Source organism: Macrobrachium rosenbergii, chromosome 3 (genome assembly GCF_040412425.1).
Source record: "Macrobrachium rosenbergii isolate ZJJX-2024 chromosome 3, ASM4041242v1, whole genome shotgun sequence".
Classification (NCBI taxonomy): domain Eukaryota; kingdom Metazoa; phylum Arthropoda; class Malacostraca; order Decapoda; family Palaemonidae; genus Macrobrachium; species Macrobrachium rosenbergii.
In genome coordinates, this window is record NC_089743.1 from 52065030 (window position 1) to 52080029 (window position 15000).

Genomic DNA, 15000 nt, shown 5'->3' on the forward strand with positions numbered 1-15000 from the left:
GCCCACGCCTTGAAGTGGTCGTGATTAACCACCTTATGTGTATTGAATTACACGACCGGTCATGCGACGAAAATTGTCGTAGGTAGGGCAGGGACAGTTTGGCGGGAACATTCCACAGGTGGGCCTGGCTGGAGCAGCTGCCTTCTACCGCCCTCCTCCAGCACCACCACCAACACTGGCTCCATCATCTGTTGGTGGGTAGGGGTCCCGTGTTGGGTAGGGGTTGCCTACCATCACCAGCGCCATCTACCAGATCTTGTGACTGTTGCTTGTGTGTTTGTGTGTGTGTGTGCGGTTTTCCCTTGCAATGGTTCGTCTGTTCCATGCCATATTACGATAGTTCTATCACCGATGTTTCGGTGGTTTGTCGAAATACCGTTTGGATGACGGCGTTTCAAGTGCGCAGAAATGTATTTAAAGGGGGATGAGTCACGTGGTATTATCCCTCTCCCTCTTTTAGTGCTCACCATCCTTCCCTCATCCCCCCTCCTTCTCATCCCCGACTCCCTACCTCCCCCCTACTGCAACCTCCCTTCCCGCGCGGTTGCCAAGTGTTCGACGCAACCCTAATATGGCGGCCACCTTACTGTGTTTAAAGTTTGCTCGGTACCAAATTAACTTTTCTTCACGCACATGAGTTGTAGGGGGAAATTCTAAGGCATCGCTTCGTGCGGTTCTACCACAGGGTTCTCGAACGAACGGAACGACCACGACTTTTTTATATTTTCTCTTTTTGCCTGCGTCTATAGATTTGCGTTTGCTTTTAAGGGAATAGAACAGAGGCCCTTTTAAATGTCGTCCTTGGTCGGACGTAGGTGATACCCCTTTTGTATGAGTAATGGTGATATTGCACCGCCGGAGAACTGATTGTGTTTGAGCTGGTATAGAGCCTCGCTCGCTTGGACGTTTTGCAACACCTGCATTCCTGTCATTCTCTCTCTCTCTCTCTCTCTCTCTCTCTCTCTCTCTCTCTCTCTAGCATTTCCAGGCCTCCTCCTCCTTCTCATCAGTGACGCGCTGCCGAAGGGAAAGGCTAGTGCATGACTCCATGATCACGACGCTAGACTTTGCAACGGCAAGGGAATGCCTTTTGCCTCCTAAGGTTGACGAGTCTCCCTTTACTGGGTCTCTCTCTCTCTCTCTCTGGCTGGCTCGAGATGACTTGCTTTACTGGCGAGTGTGATTCTTTTTGCACGCGCTCGCACGCACGCACACACACACACACACACACACACACACACACACACACACACACACACACACTGTTGGATGTTGTATGGTGGCTTCATTTGGGAGTAGTTTCTGTAGGCTTTTGTCATTCCGCGAGCGCTGATGTGGAATGTATTCCTTACGAGATATTTTTATAGGGGAATTATGTTTCTTACTGGATACTTATTGTCAGATTGGCCAATAATTATCTCTCTCTCTCTCTCTCTCTCTCTCTCTCTCTCTCTCTCTCTCTCTCTCTCTCTCTCTAAGGGATTTGTAACCTATAAATACTTAATTTAAATTTAGCCGTTATTCTCTTCTCTCTCATTCTCTCAGAGAGGATTGTTCTATGCGCAGTACATATTGTAAAGTTGGCCGTTGCTTTCTCTCTCTCTCTCTCTCTCTCTCTCTCTCTCTCTCTCTCTCTCTCTCTCTCTCTCTCTCTCTCTCCTGGGATTTGTTCCTTACTCGATACATATAAAATTGGCTGTTAATATTTCTCTCTCTCTCTCTCTCTCTCTCTCTCTCTCTCTCTCTCTCTCTCTCTCTCATATCCCCAAGGGGATATGTACCTTACTCGACACAAAATTGTTCCTTAATTCTCTCTCTCTCTCTCTCTCTCTCTCTCTCTCCCCAAGGGGATATGTACCTTACTCGACACACAAAATTGTTCGTTAATTCTCTCTCTCTCTCTCTCTCTCTCTCTCTCTCTCTCTCTCTCTCTCTCTCTCTCTCTCTCTCTCAACAGAAACGCGAGCTTAATTGTTGGCATCTGGTTTGTGTGAGTGGTAGATGACTTGAAAATCTTTCTCGGCCTCCCCCGATGGACAGGATATTTCGTCGCCTAGCTTTTTAGTCTAGCCGGAATCGCTACATCGTAATGGAACACCTTTAAAAAAAAGGACAGATAGATAGATAGATAGATAGATAGATAGACAGAGAATGCCGTGAGGGTGGCAGGCTCATTATCCCTGGTTATGTAGTTCATGCACATCCATCCACCTCATCATTTGGGGCACCCCGAAGGGATCATCCGAATTATGCTCCTGCTCGCTACATGTAAAATGGGCCGTCAATGTTCTCTCTCTCTCTCTCTCTCTCTCTCTTCTCTCTCTCTCTCTCTCTCTCTCTCTCTCTCTCTCGTGTAATAATTGGCTGTTGGGTGCTGTCGCTTTCGTTCTAAATTGGCCCGTTTTAGGGGTAATATTTTGCTGTTTATGTTTACCCTAATCTTATCTCCTGAGTAAAATGTGTCTGCATATTGCATAATGCAAACGTTACTTCTTTAAAGTGTTTGTTAGTTAGTAATGCTTAAGGTGAAGAAGGTTTAACACGATTTAATGAGAAGAGTAATTCATCTCACGGTGTTTGTTATTTATACTTGAAGCGAACAGTAATTCTTAACGTTATAAATGCTTCATGCGAGCAGTAATTCTTTACGCGTTATTTATTGTTAAATTGTAATGCGAATTGTAATCCTTTAACTTCTTTATTAACGTTAAATGCCAGCGGCAGTTCTTTCAATTTTGTAATTTTCACTGATGCATAAAGCGAAACAGTAATTCTTTACCTTTGTATTAATGCTGATAGCGTAGAGAAATTCTGAGAGTCATTTGGTATTAATGCCTAATGGGAACTGTAAATCTGGGGTGTTACTCTTAATACTTAATGAGAACTGTAATTCTTCACGTGTTATATTTCCCACGTTTTTATTTTCCCTTTTGTAATACCTGCTCTTTCATCCTATGCATTGATAACAACGATGACATTTCATAGGCGATGTCCAATAAGCTGTAAGTGGTTTTAATTCTTAGGTTTTTATACTTTTTTGTATTGGTTAGGTTTTCGTATTTCCTCATATTACTTTTTTCAATTTCCTGTGTTAGTTTTTCATTCTATTATATTTTCCGTGTTATTGAAGATATTTGCTTTATCAGGCGCTTTCAACCTTTGACGTCTTCCATGTTTTCTTTTATATTTTCAAATGTTAGGTCGTACACACACACATATGTATGTATATATATATATATATATATATATATATATATATATATATATATATATATATATATATATATATATATATATATATATATATATATATATATAGTTCCTCGTTGGACGGGTCGGTAAAGTTCTCGGCTAGCACTCTGCAGGGCCCGCGTTTGAGTCTCCGGCCGGCCAGTGAAGAATTAGAGAAATTTATTTCTGGTGATAGAAATTCATTTCTCGGTATAATGTGGTTCGGATTCCACAATAAGCTGTAGGTCCCGTTGCAAGGTAACCAAATGGTTCTTAGCAACGTAAAATAAGCCTGATCCTTTGGGCCAGCCCTAGGAGAGCTGTTAATCAGCTCAGTGGTCTGGTTAAACTAAGCTATACTTAGTACTTATATATATAGATAATTGGCTCATAGATAGATAGATGTTGTCACCAACAAAGATTTGTTTTTGACCTCTTCCCCCGCCCCCCCCTTTGTAGCGAATTCCAATCACGATTTATGTTTGTATACACGAATAGCTGAAGCACGGCCTCGCAGCATATTATACGCCATCAAACTTGTTTCATTGCATATTTCATAAGAATCCACGACGTTACCTGACTGCGTTAGCAGCTCGTACATAAACTTCAAAGCACGAGGAAAATGAAAAAGGACTTTACTGGCGAAACTGGTTATGCAGCAGAGTGACGAATTCCATCGTCCGTTTTGGCAAAGATTACCGGAAGGGAGAACTGTTTTGGGAGACGTAATTGATTTTTTATTTTGTAATTTTCTTATGGTTTATATTTATTTATTTATTTATTTGTTAATATACTTTTTCTTTACTAATAAAATATATTCATCTGTATTTATTCATTTGTTGATTTATTTTTTCTTTTCTAATAAAGTATTTTTGTAAATTTATCAATTTGTTAATTGATTTTCTCTTCTCTAATAACTGATCTCTTCTTTCTGGATCGCCTTTTATCTTATGGTCTTTCAGAAGAATAACATATTCTCTGGAAGCTTGAATATAAAGTCAGTGGCCCCAGTGGGCTTGGTCTATACGAATAGTGTTCATCTTATGAATGATAATAATAATAATAATAATAATAATAATAATAATAATAATAATAATAATAATAATAATAATAACTATTATTATTATTATTATTATTATTATTATTATAATTTGTTAATGTATATTTTTAATAACTGGTCTCTTCTTCCTGTATCTCCTATTATTTTCTGTTACGTCTTTCAAATGAACACATTTTTTGGAAGCTTGAATTTCAAGTCAGTGGTCCCTTTGGGCTCCTTCTATATGAATAGTGTTCACATTCTGAATAATAATAATAATAATAATAATAATAATAATAATAATAATAATAATAATAATAATAATAATAATAATAATAATGGTGAAGAAATCCACAGTGGTGTATTTATAAATATATATTCAAAATATATATTTACACTTACATCATTGGAGATTTCTGCACCATTTTAGTGACTCATGCGATTATGAGATTTTTATGAATAATATTAATAATAATAATAATGGAAAGAGAAACCCACAAGATTCCTGTGTATAACTTGTTTACTTGTAAATATTTACATATTACTTTTAATCCTGACTACCTCATCTCTTGAAAAAGGGTCACAGTTAGGACCTGAAAGTACTCGAGATTAAAAGTAATATGTAAATATTTACGAGTAAACAAGTTATACACAGGAATCTTGTGGTTTCTCTTTCCATCTTCAAAAGAAAACTGAAAGAAGTTTTCGTTTGGTTAATAATAATAATAATAATAATAATAATAATAATAATAATAATAATAATAATAATAATAATAATAATAATAATAATAATAATGATAATAATAATAATACTGGCCATGGTTACAATTACTCGTAACTGGTGGAGGAAGAGGAGTAATAATAATAATAATAATAATAATAATAATAATAATAATAATAATAATAATAATGTTCGTTGGTGATGATTACTCGTAGCTGGAGGGGGAGGAGGGAGTAATAATAATAATAATAATAATAATAATAATAATAATAATAATAACAACACTGGCTGTTGGTGATGATTACCCGTAAGTGATGGAGGAGAGGAGGAGGGAGATAGTGTTGGTGGTTATGGATAGCTGCTGGTGTGGCCAAGCGTTGGTGGTGGTGGTAGTTTGTTCTTCAACAATGGGTGATGGTGAGGCTGTCTGTGTCACGCTTGGGTTGCTAAGGATTAAAGAGGTTATACAGCATCGGTACAATACCTCTCAACCTGCCAGACTACCTTCCTGCCTTCTGCCAAAACCGAATCTCTTTCTTTCTCAGCTCTGCACGTCGATATGCAGTATAGGTTTCATACGTAGCGATCGGGAGGGAAAGTGTTTTCCTCTCTCTCTCTCTCTCTCTCTCTCTCTCTCTCTCTCTCTCTCTCTCTCTCTCTCTCTCTCTCTCAGAATTATCATTACAGTTATTGTCCAAATCCACATGGGTGTAAGCTGCCCGAAACAGTTTCATGATCTCTCTCTCTCTCTCTCTCTCTCTCTCTCTCTCTCTCTCTCTCTCTCTCTCATCATTATAATTAATAACCGAATCCACAAAGGGTTAGGAGATGGAAACAACTGTTTCACAGATTCTCTCTCTCTCTCTCTCTCTCTCTCTCTCTCTCTCTCTCTGTTGCAAAGTGTTGCAAAGAGATTTTGCTTTCTTGTGTTTATGAATGTCATTCACAAAATGTTCCAGTTCAGATTCTCTCTCTCTCTCTCTCTCTCTCTCTCTCTCTCTCTCTCTCTCTCTCTCTCTCTCTCTCTCTCTCTCTCTCTCAGTCATTACAATTACTGGCCGAATCAACAAGGATAGGAGTGGCTTGAAACTGTTCCACAGATATCTCTCTCTCTCTCTCTCTCTCTCTCTCTCTCTCTCTCTCTCTCTCTCTCTCTCTCTCTCTCTCCCAAAATCATTATTACATTTATTAACCGAATCCACACGGGGTTGGGAGATTGGAACTGTTTCACAGATTCTCTCTCTCTCTCTCTCTCTCTCTCTCTCTCTCTCTCTCTCTCTCTCTCTCTCTCTCTCTCTCTCTCTCAGAATCGTTACAATTAATGGCCGAATCCTTACGGGTGGGAGTTGCTTGAAACTGTTACATCTCTCTCTCTCTCTCTCTCTCTCTCTCTCTCTCTCTCTCTCTCTCTCTCTCTCTCTCTCTCTCTCTCTCTCTCAAAATGTTAATGTGACTTAGTTTTGTCTTCATATACTTTCAACTGTAATATTACCATATTTGGTTTTGATTGCACAGCAATTACAAAATGTCAGATATCCTTCTCTAGTCTCCATCTTTCCATTTCTCACTAGAAAACTGATAACTGAAAGCCTTTGCATCGAAAGATTAGGAAAAAAATAAGAAGCTCTTAAGTTTTAGTGGAATAGTTATGCAACGGAATTGACGAAAGATAGACAAGTAAGTATAGGGTTAATGTCATTGACAATAGGCGCATTAAACAATACAACAAAAGACATTCCACATTTTGGAATGGGCTGGGGATGGTTTTGTTGGGGCGGCGGCAGCGAGGGATTCATTTGTGAAATGTATCAATTCTCTCTCTCTCTCTCTCTCTCTCTCTCTCTCTCTCTCTCTCTCTCTCTCTCTCTCTCTCTCAGTTGCCGTGAGATTTTTTTTTTTGTGTTTATGGTTGTTTTCACAAATGTCTCAACTCACAAAATGTAGAATGGTTTTATTCTCTCTCTCTCTCTCTCTCTCTCTCTCTCTCTCTCTCTCTCTCTCTCTCTCTCTCTCTCTCTCTCTCTCTCTCTCTCAGGTGCCAAGAGATTTCGTTTTCTTGTATCTATGGGTGTTATTCACAAATTTCCCAAATCATAAAATATAGAATGATTTAATCTCTCTCTCTCTCTCTCTCTCTCTTGCAAGGAGATTTTTTTATGTTAATGATTGGCATTCACAAATGTGTCAAATCATATCCTCTCTCTCTCTCTCTCTCTCTCTCTCTCTCTCTCTCTCTCTCTCTCTCTCTCTCTCTCTCTCTCTCTCTCTCTCTCTCTCTCTCTCTCGGATGAAAGGTTGCCTAGAGCACAGCAACTTGGGAGAGAGAAGTATACTAATTTTATCTGCACTGAGAGCTGGGACACCACGAAATGGATTATTTTATTGCCGGGCGCAAACGACTGGGTACTGAATATGAAATTATCACAGGCCATTCCCGGAGGTTAACACTCTCGATACTTTTTGCGCAGGTTTTTTCAAATAGTTTTCGACGGGAAAGTAATTTCCTTTTGATTTTTTTTTTTTTTTTTCAGAAATAATTTTTTTTCTGGCTATACTATATATTTTGCAAGGAAGGATTTTTTGGGCCAGCATTTGTTTATTTCCCAAACATTTGTTTATTTCCCAATTTTGGCTTTTTTCTTTTTTCTTATTTCTCTGGGAAGTGTTTTCACCTGGGAAGTATTTTTTTTTTTTTTTGTTTTTGCATTCGGCATTGACGGGTTATTCTGTTTAGGATTTTCTGTTTACCAGAGTGCTTTAGTTGTTTTTCTTTGATAGGGAAGTTTTTCCTTGGTAATTTTTTTTATCTGAATAGAATGCTCTGATTGTAGTGAAAGGGTTTCAGCTTATTTTGGAGGGAGTAGCGTTTTCGATTACATGTCGATTTTTATATTTTTGCCGCTTCTTTTTGCCGGAGTAAATTTTTAATTTCCAGGAAAGGTTTCCTGTTTATGGTGGAAAGATGTTTTTGAACAGTAAAAAGTTTCTGGTTCGATTTTCCTGTTTACCATGGAAGTGATTTTTTTTTATTTACAGTGAAATATATTTAATTTTTTTAGGAAAGGATTTTCTTTATTAACTAAAAATTTTTATGAGTTCATGTGAGTGGTTTTTTGTTTTTAGGGAAGGATTTTCCGTATTAGCCGAAAAGATGATATAATTGCCTATATTTTTATAAGTTCATGTGAGTTGTTTTTTCTATTTCTGGAAGGGATTTAATTTTTATTTTTTATTTGCCTTGTTATTTTATACATTAAATAAGGATTTAATGCCCAGTAACGTTATAGTGGTAATATTAAAAGTAAGTCGATTAATGGCTAATGCTTTTAAGAATATTGCCACGTATTAAAGTGATGAAGGGGCCATTAACTGTTATCTCAAGGGGCCCCGTGACAATATCCAGGGTATCAAACAAGCTTGCAATGCTCCTTCATGCCCACGACTTCGTCAGTTGGACTAGACTGCAATTTTAGGGGTATTTCATCGACAATCCTCCTCCCACAGTAATTTTTTGTAAAGTGATAATCCTCTGATTACATGGATCAGTGACCGCCAATAGATTATTGTAATCCCCTTTGAGAGAGAGAGAGAGAGAGAGAGAGAGAGAGAGAGAGAGAGAGAGAGAATTAACGGCCAGTTTTATATGTACTGATTAAGGAACACAATCCCTGTTTGAGAGAGAGAGAGAGAGAGAGAGAGAGAGAGAGAGAGAGAGAGAGAATTACCTGCCAATTTTACAGTGTGCATTGAGTAAGGAATATAATCCCCTTTGAGAGAGAGAGAGAGAGAGAGAAAATGAATTGCTAATTTTCCAATATGCATTGAGTAAGGAACAAAATTCCCTTTCAGAGAGAGAGAGAGAGAGAGAGGGTTGGTGCACTATGGGTGTTGCAGTGCAGCAAGGTGGGTACCGACATGATCTACGTTACGTGTTCCGTTACGCTTTCCCTTCTGCGTTCTGGTGCAACCCATGCAGAAACTTCCCACGCCCACTGTCTCATTGTACTCCTCAGGTATTTTTGCTCTCACCTGCCTTTCGGACAAGATTAGCGCTGAATATTTCAGTTTGATCAACATTTTGTCCGAATTGGAGGGGTACACTTACGTAGGAGCTGAAATACATTCATCTGTTAAGCCTGGTTTCGAATTGTAACGTGTAAGGGAATTTTCTTTGTCCATCTCCTTTCTGTGCTTTCATTGGAAAGTATGCCTAAGAATGTTAAGAGAGGGTGTAGTTGAAAGGTCTTCAGATATGTTGAACACCCGGTTATTTCGAATTGGTATCAAATTGTAACTGGGAAAGGAATTTTCTTTGTTCATATTTCTCTACTTTCATTGGGAAGTATGCTTGAGAATTATTATGAGAGAGTGAAACTGAAAGGTCTGCAGGTGTGTTAAGCACGGGATTATTTAACTTTCAGCAACAGTTTATCTCAATTGGATACGTACACGTACGTAGGAGCTGGAGTATATTCACCTGGGTTAAGACACTGATTATCCTAAATCTTCCAGTTATGCTTGGTTTCGAATTATAACTGGTCAGGGAATTATCTTTGTTAATCCCCTTTCTGTGCTTTGATTGGAAAGTATGTTGATTATTATGAGAGTAAAGTTAAAATGTCTTCAGCTATGTTAAGCACGGGATTATTTCCCTTTTAGCAACAGTGTCTGAATTTAACAGGTACATAGCCTAGGCTCTACGTATGAGCTGAAATGAATTCTGCTTAGGTTAGATATTGATTATCCTAAATCTTTTAGACAGCTCTGTTTCGAATTATAAGTAGTAAAGGAATTTTCTTTGTTCATCCCCCGTCTACGCTTTCCGTAGAAAGTATGCTTAAGAATTATTATGAGACTGAAGTCGAAGACTGCATGTATGTTAAGCACGGGATTATTTCACTGTTAGCAAGTTTATCTCAGCTGGCACGTACATGTACGTAGAGGCTGGAATAAATGTAACTGGGTTAAGACATTGATTATCCCAAATCTTCCAGCTATGCTTGGTTTCTAATTATAACTGGTAAGGGAATTTTCTGTCCTCATCTTTCTATGCTTTCATTAGAAAGTATATTTAAGAATTATTATGAGAGAGTGAAGTTGAAAGGTCTAAAGATAATGTTAAGCACGGGATTAGGCCCTATTTCAGTTTTAGCAACATTTTATCCGAATTGGACAGGGGCTGAAATCAATTCACCTGGTTTACTGAATATCCCAAATCTTTTTAGTCAGAGTAGTTTTGAATTGTAAATGGTAAGGGAATTATCTTTGTTCGTCTCCTTTCTATGCTTTCATTTGAAAGTGTGTTTAAGATTTTGAGACAGGTTGAAAGGTCTGTGCAATCAGTATCATACCTTCATAATCTTTTAATATATTAACTTTGTGGTGGTTATAATTTATTGCTTAAGGATTCATATTATGGTTTTTATCCCTTTTCTGTGCTTTCATTAGAAAGTATAATATTAAGAATATTATGAGAGTGAAGTTGAAAGGTCTTTGCAGTCAATACAGTAACTAATAACCTTTTAATATATTGACTTGGGTGAATGTAATCGGTGGCGTGAGGATTCATAATATGGTTTTTATGAATTCTTTTGTAAAGATATTTTGAATAAAGGAATGCTTTCCCTGGTCTTATTTTGTATACTGAAGAATGAACTGATTTTATGTTGCTGTAATACTGTCTTCTAATTCGGTCTGTCTTGAATAAGTCGAGAAGGAAAATTTTAGGCTTCCTGCCTGAGTTAACTGAAGGAAAAATGTTTGCTTGCAGTGTCTTGGTGAATGTTCTCTGCAACCCTGAAAAAGCTTGCATGTCCAGTATTATCATGAAATATTTTTGATCGAGTTGAGTATCCGACTATTAAATAGATCTTGGGACTTTGCCTAGACTTGGCATGTAGTTGAATTGCCAGTCTACATATAATTCGTCGTGTCCAATATTAGTAGTGTTTCTTGAATTCCCCAGTAGTAGTAGTAGTAGTAGTAGTAGTGTTTCTTAAATTGCCCCAACACTTAGACATATGGTACACATCAGGGTGTTGATAAGTGAATTTCAACTTACGTCATAGCATAAAGGAAACGAAAAGATAGTCATCAGTATTAAAAAAAACTATCCTCCTTTGCATAGTTTTTATCCTTGTAAGTGTAGCCAGTTCTCAGAAATGCTATTGTCAGAGCGGGACATAGTCTGTTATTCCCCTCTTTTTGTGTGTGTGTGTGTGTGTGACTCTTAAAGGACTGTTAACTAACGGTCCACATTTAGAACGTAGCTGAAGAGAGAGGAGGAACGGAAAAGGAGGAAACATAATTGAAGCGTCAGAATCAGTATTGGAATTAGGAAGGTTTTTAGAAATGTGGGAAACGCGAGCAGGGAGGGATTTCCGCATTTTGAAGGAAGAGAACAAGTAGGTGTGTTCGAAACGGTCTGCGATTGCTATCTTATTGTTTTCTTGTTTATGATTATTTTCTAGTTTTTTTTTTTTAAATCTTGGAAATCGTTTAGGGGGTAGTGCACCTCACATGGTGCACTGCAAGCGTTATTAAAGGGTGTTTGCTGCGTCCTTTCTACCCTAGCAGCACCTACTTTCTGCTTCCTTTCTCCTGTGGAATTGTTGGCTTTTCTCCCAACTCCACTTTTAGATCCTTTTATATCTTGCTCTCCAACCACTCCGACTCCTTCCTTTCTCGTTCTTAAGAGCTGATTAGCTGAAAGTACTCCAGTGCTTGGTTGGCAGCCTGAATTTCGTAAAAATCAAAATCAAATCAAATGGTTTCGATTACCCTTTATGTATGAAGCTTTTTTGAATTTTTTACATCTGTTGTTTGGTAGATGCCTTGGACCAGCTCTGCAAAAAGAAAGAAAGAAAAAAAATTATATACACACACACACACACACACACACACACACACACATATATATATATATATATATATATATATATATATATATATATATATATATATATATATATATATATATATATATATCACATTCCTGGGGTCATTTATAGACCGCCTCGCTGAAGGCGAAATGTTGTAGAAGTCCAGAAAAACGCAAAAACGCAACAACAGGTAAAGATATGTCAGAGGAGATCTTCATAATCTTTCAATGTATTAATTCGATGTTTTTTCTCATTTCAGGTGAGTGTCTGCTTGAGTAGCGCCTGAGGGTTAATTCATCTGGCGTGCGTTCATGGTAAGAATTGGATTGATTATTATTATTATTATTATTATTATTATTATTATTATTATTATTATTATTATTATTATTATTATTATTATTCAGTAGATGAAACCCATTCATATGGAACAAGCCCACCAAAGGGGCCATTGACTTGAAATTTAGGTTTCCAAAGAATATGGTGTTCATTAGGAAGAAGTAAGAGGAAGTAAAGGGAAATACAGAAAGAAGAGATCCCACTTATTAAAAAAAAAGTTAATAAATAGGTAAATAGACAGAAATGTATTAAAATGCACGAAGAATAGTATTAGGGTATTGATGTAACGAATATAATCCGTTTCCCATATATTTAAATTTCTTTGTCATTGTAGGATGGATGGATTTGTAAAGGTTTTGGCTGAAAATGTAACTATAGGGTTTATGGGGGAAGTATATTTATGACTTGAGGAGGTTAATCATTGAGTTGCTGTGTGAAAATGGTGTTACATGCAATGTTTAATTTTGTATTTTTAATGAATTGTTCAGTGAGACGGCAGCCCTCCCTTATCAACCCGATGAAGTAAAGGGCCAGATTAAGGTTTAATTAATCCCTTGAAGTTGTGAAAGTTGTGAGTGAAAGAAAACGGAAGCAGGAGGAAAAGTAACAAAGTTTGTCAGTAGAGGCAAAGAAACATTTGCCGAACTTGGATAGTTGAGGCTTGAATAAAGCGATAGTAAATGAGAAGGAGAAATTACATGCAACATATAAAAAAAAAGTCTTTCAGAAGATTTTGCATTTTTGGGTAATGCGATCTAACCAAGACAGCTGGTCCGCTGGTATAGTGGTTAGTGTCGTGGCATGCCACTCAGATGTCGCGGGTTCGCGTCTCCCCCAGGGCAATGAAAAAACCACTGCCTCTGTATCATGATCAGTTACTGCTGCAGTGTGGGGTCTGCGGTGGGAAACCAACTATCTTTGGAAGTTTGAATTTCAAGTCAGTGGCCCCTTTAATGTGCTTGTTTCATGTGAATGGGTTTCATCTACTGAAATAATAATACTGAAATAATAATAATAATAATAATAATAATAATAATAATAATAATAATAATAATAATAAAGAATTTGTAAAGTCCGAAACGCTGTTAGTTATCAGAATAACATTTACAAATTAACTAAAAAAAAAAATTAGATGAGAGTAGGCGAGAAATAGGTGGTTATTGCGTACAGGAAACATAATTTTCCAAAGATACCGAGTCCCCATGTTGGAAATGCTCACGAGACCAAGATTTATAGATCTTTAAAAATCATCACTAATGAGAAGTATAATTCTTTATAGAATTATATCTCTTGCATCCAATGAAATTCACCAAATAAGTTGAGCTTTGATTTTTGTTTTCTACTCTTGAGCAGACCAAGCGAGGTCAGTAAAGTCAGAAGTGTCATTGCACATTTTCCGTCGCGCTTCTCAACCTCTCAGATATGAAAGTAATATCGTCAAATGCGAGTTGCTCAGCGGAGCAAGAGCCCTTGCTGGTACAAGGCCAGCTTAATCTAGCGGCAACTTTTTTTTTTTTTTTACATTGGTGGACTGTGTCGTGGCTAGTTGATTCAAGACCTCGCCTTAACGCGCTGGGAAATATTTTCTTCCAGCGGTCCACTGGTTTTGAAATTGTGTGCGTTTTTGTTGGGGAGGGGGAAGGGGAGCGATGCACTGGTTTTGTGTTTTTGTTTGGGTGGGTAAGCGATTCACTGGTTATGAAAATGTGTGTTATTTTTGTTGGGGGGGGGGTCGGTAAGCGATGCACTGGTTTTGAAAAAATTTGGGGGTGTAAGCGATGTACTGGTTTTGAAAATGTGTATTGTTGGGGGGCGGGCGGTTAGCGATGCACTGGTTTTGAAAAAATTTTGGAGTGTAAGCGATGCACTGGTGTTGAAAATGTTATTTTTTTGGGGGCGGAGGTTTGAATTTCAACGATTGTAAAACGCCAGGAAATATGAACGTACAGAATAAAATTTTTAAAAAGTAATGCCAGGTTTGTGTTTATCTCGAATTATTCAACTTTTTTTCCAGCCATAAATTTAAGTCAACTCAGCCGTGGAAGTTTATGACAAAGTAAATGGAGGTGAGAGTGATCAGCGGAGCATTAGAAAGAAGGAAAGAAAGAAAAAAAAGTTTGGCAAGAGTAAGGTACACAATGTTGTGGATGTGTAAAACAGGAATTTAAGGTCTCGTGTGTGTGTGTGTACGTTCTTGTGCGCTTACATTTCTGTATTTAGGGCACCATACTGGATACACATAGCTGCATAACCATCAACTTTATTGGTTGATTGGTTTGTATGATCTGACGTACCAGATTTAAGCTGTTTTGAGTGCATGAATACATTGTAAAAGACAAAGAGTCTACAACATCTCTTTGAACGAAAGTTTTGCCTTTCGAATGTTTTTATAACACATTAACAATAATCATGTTGATGATGTTGGGATAAGGGCTGTTTTTAATTAAAGCGAATCCATGCAAACTAGTTATTCAAGGGAAGTGTGCAGGTAGTGGGCAAAATGTCATATCTTTACTGTATTGAACTGTAGAAGTGTTAAGTTTATTTTTGACATCAGTGGACCTTAAAGGTAGATGGTGTTAATACTAAAAATGTGCAGCCCTTAAGACTTTGCTTTCAAACATGCAGGCTACCTGTATAAGTAATGTGTTGAGGACTGATAGCCTTGAATCCATTCAGAATGATTGTTGCTTGAGTGTAGAGCTAATGAGGACTATAATATAAAGGAAAGTGAAACAATGCTGCGACTATGTCTTGATAATAAGACTTATCGTCTCCATTGTTTCACTTTC

The 15000-nt window shown here is 37.5% G+C and overlaps 1 protein-coding gene across 2 annotated transcripts in view; it reads left to right on the plus strand.

Annotated features, from left to right (window-relative positions):
* LOC136855648 (nuclear receptor coactivator 2-like) overlaps window positions 1-15000 on the plus strand; it is a 466631-nt gene that overhangs the window by 51345 nt on the left and 400286 nt on the right. The gene's annotated exons all lie outside the window — the stretch shown is intronic.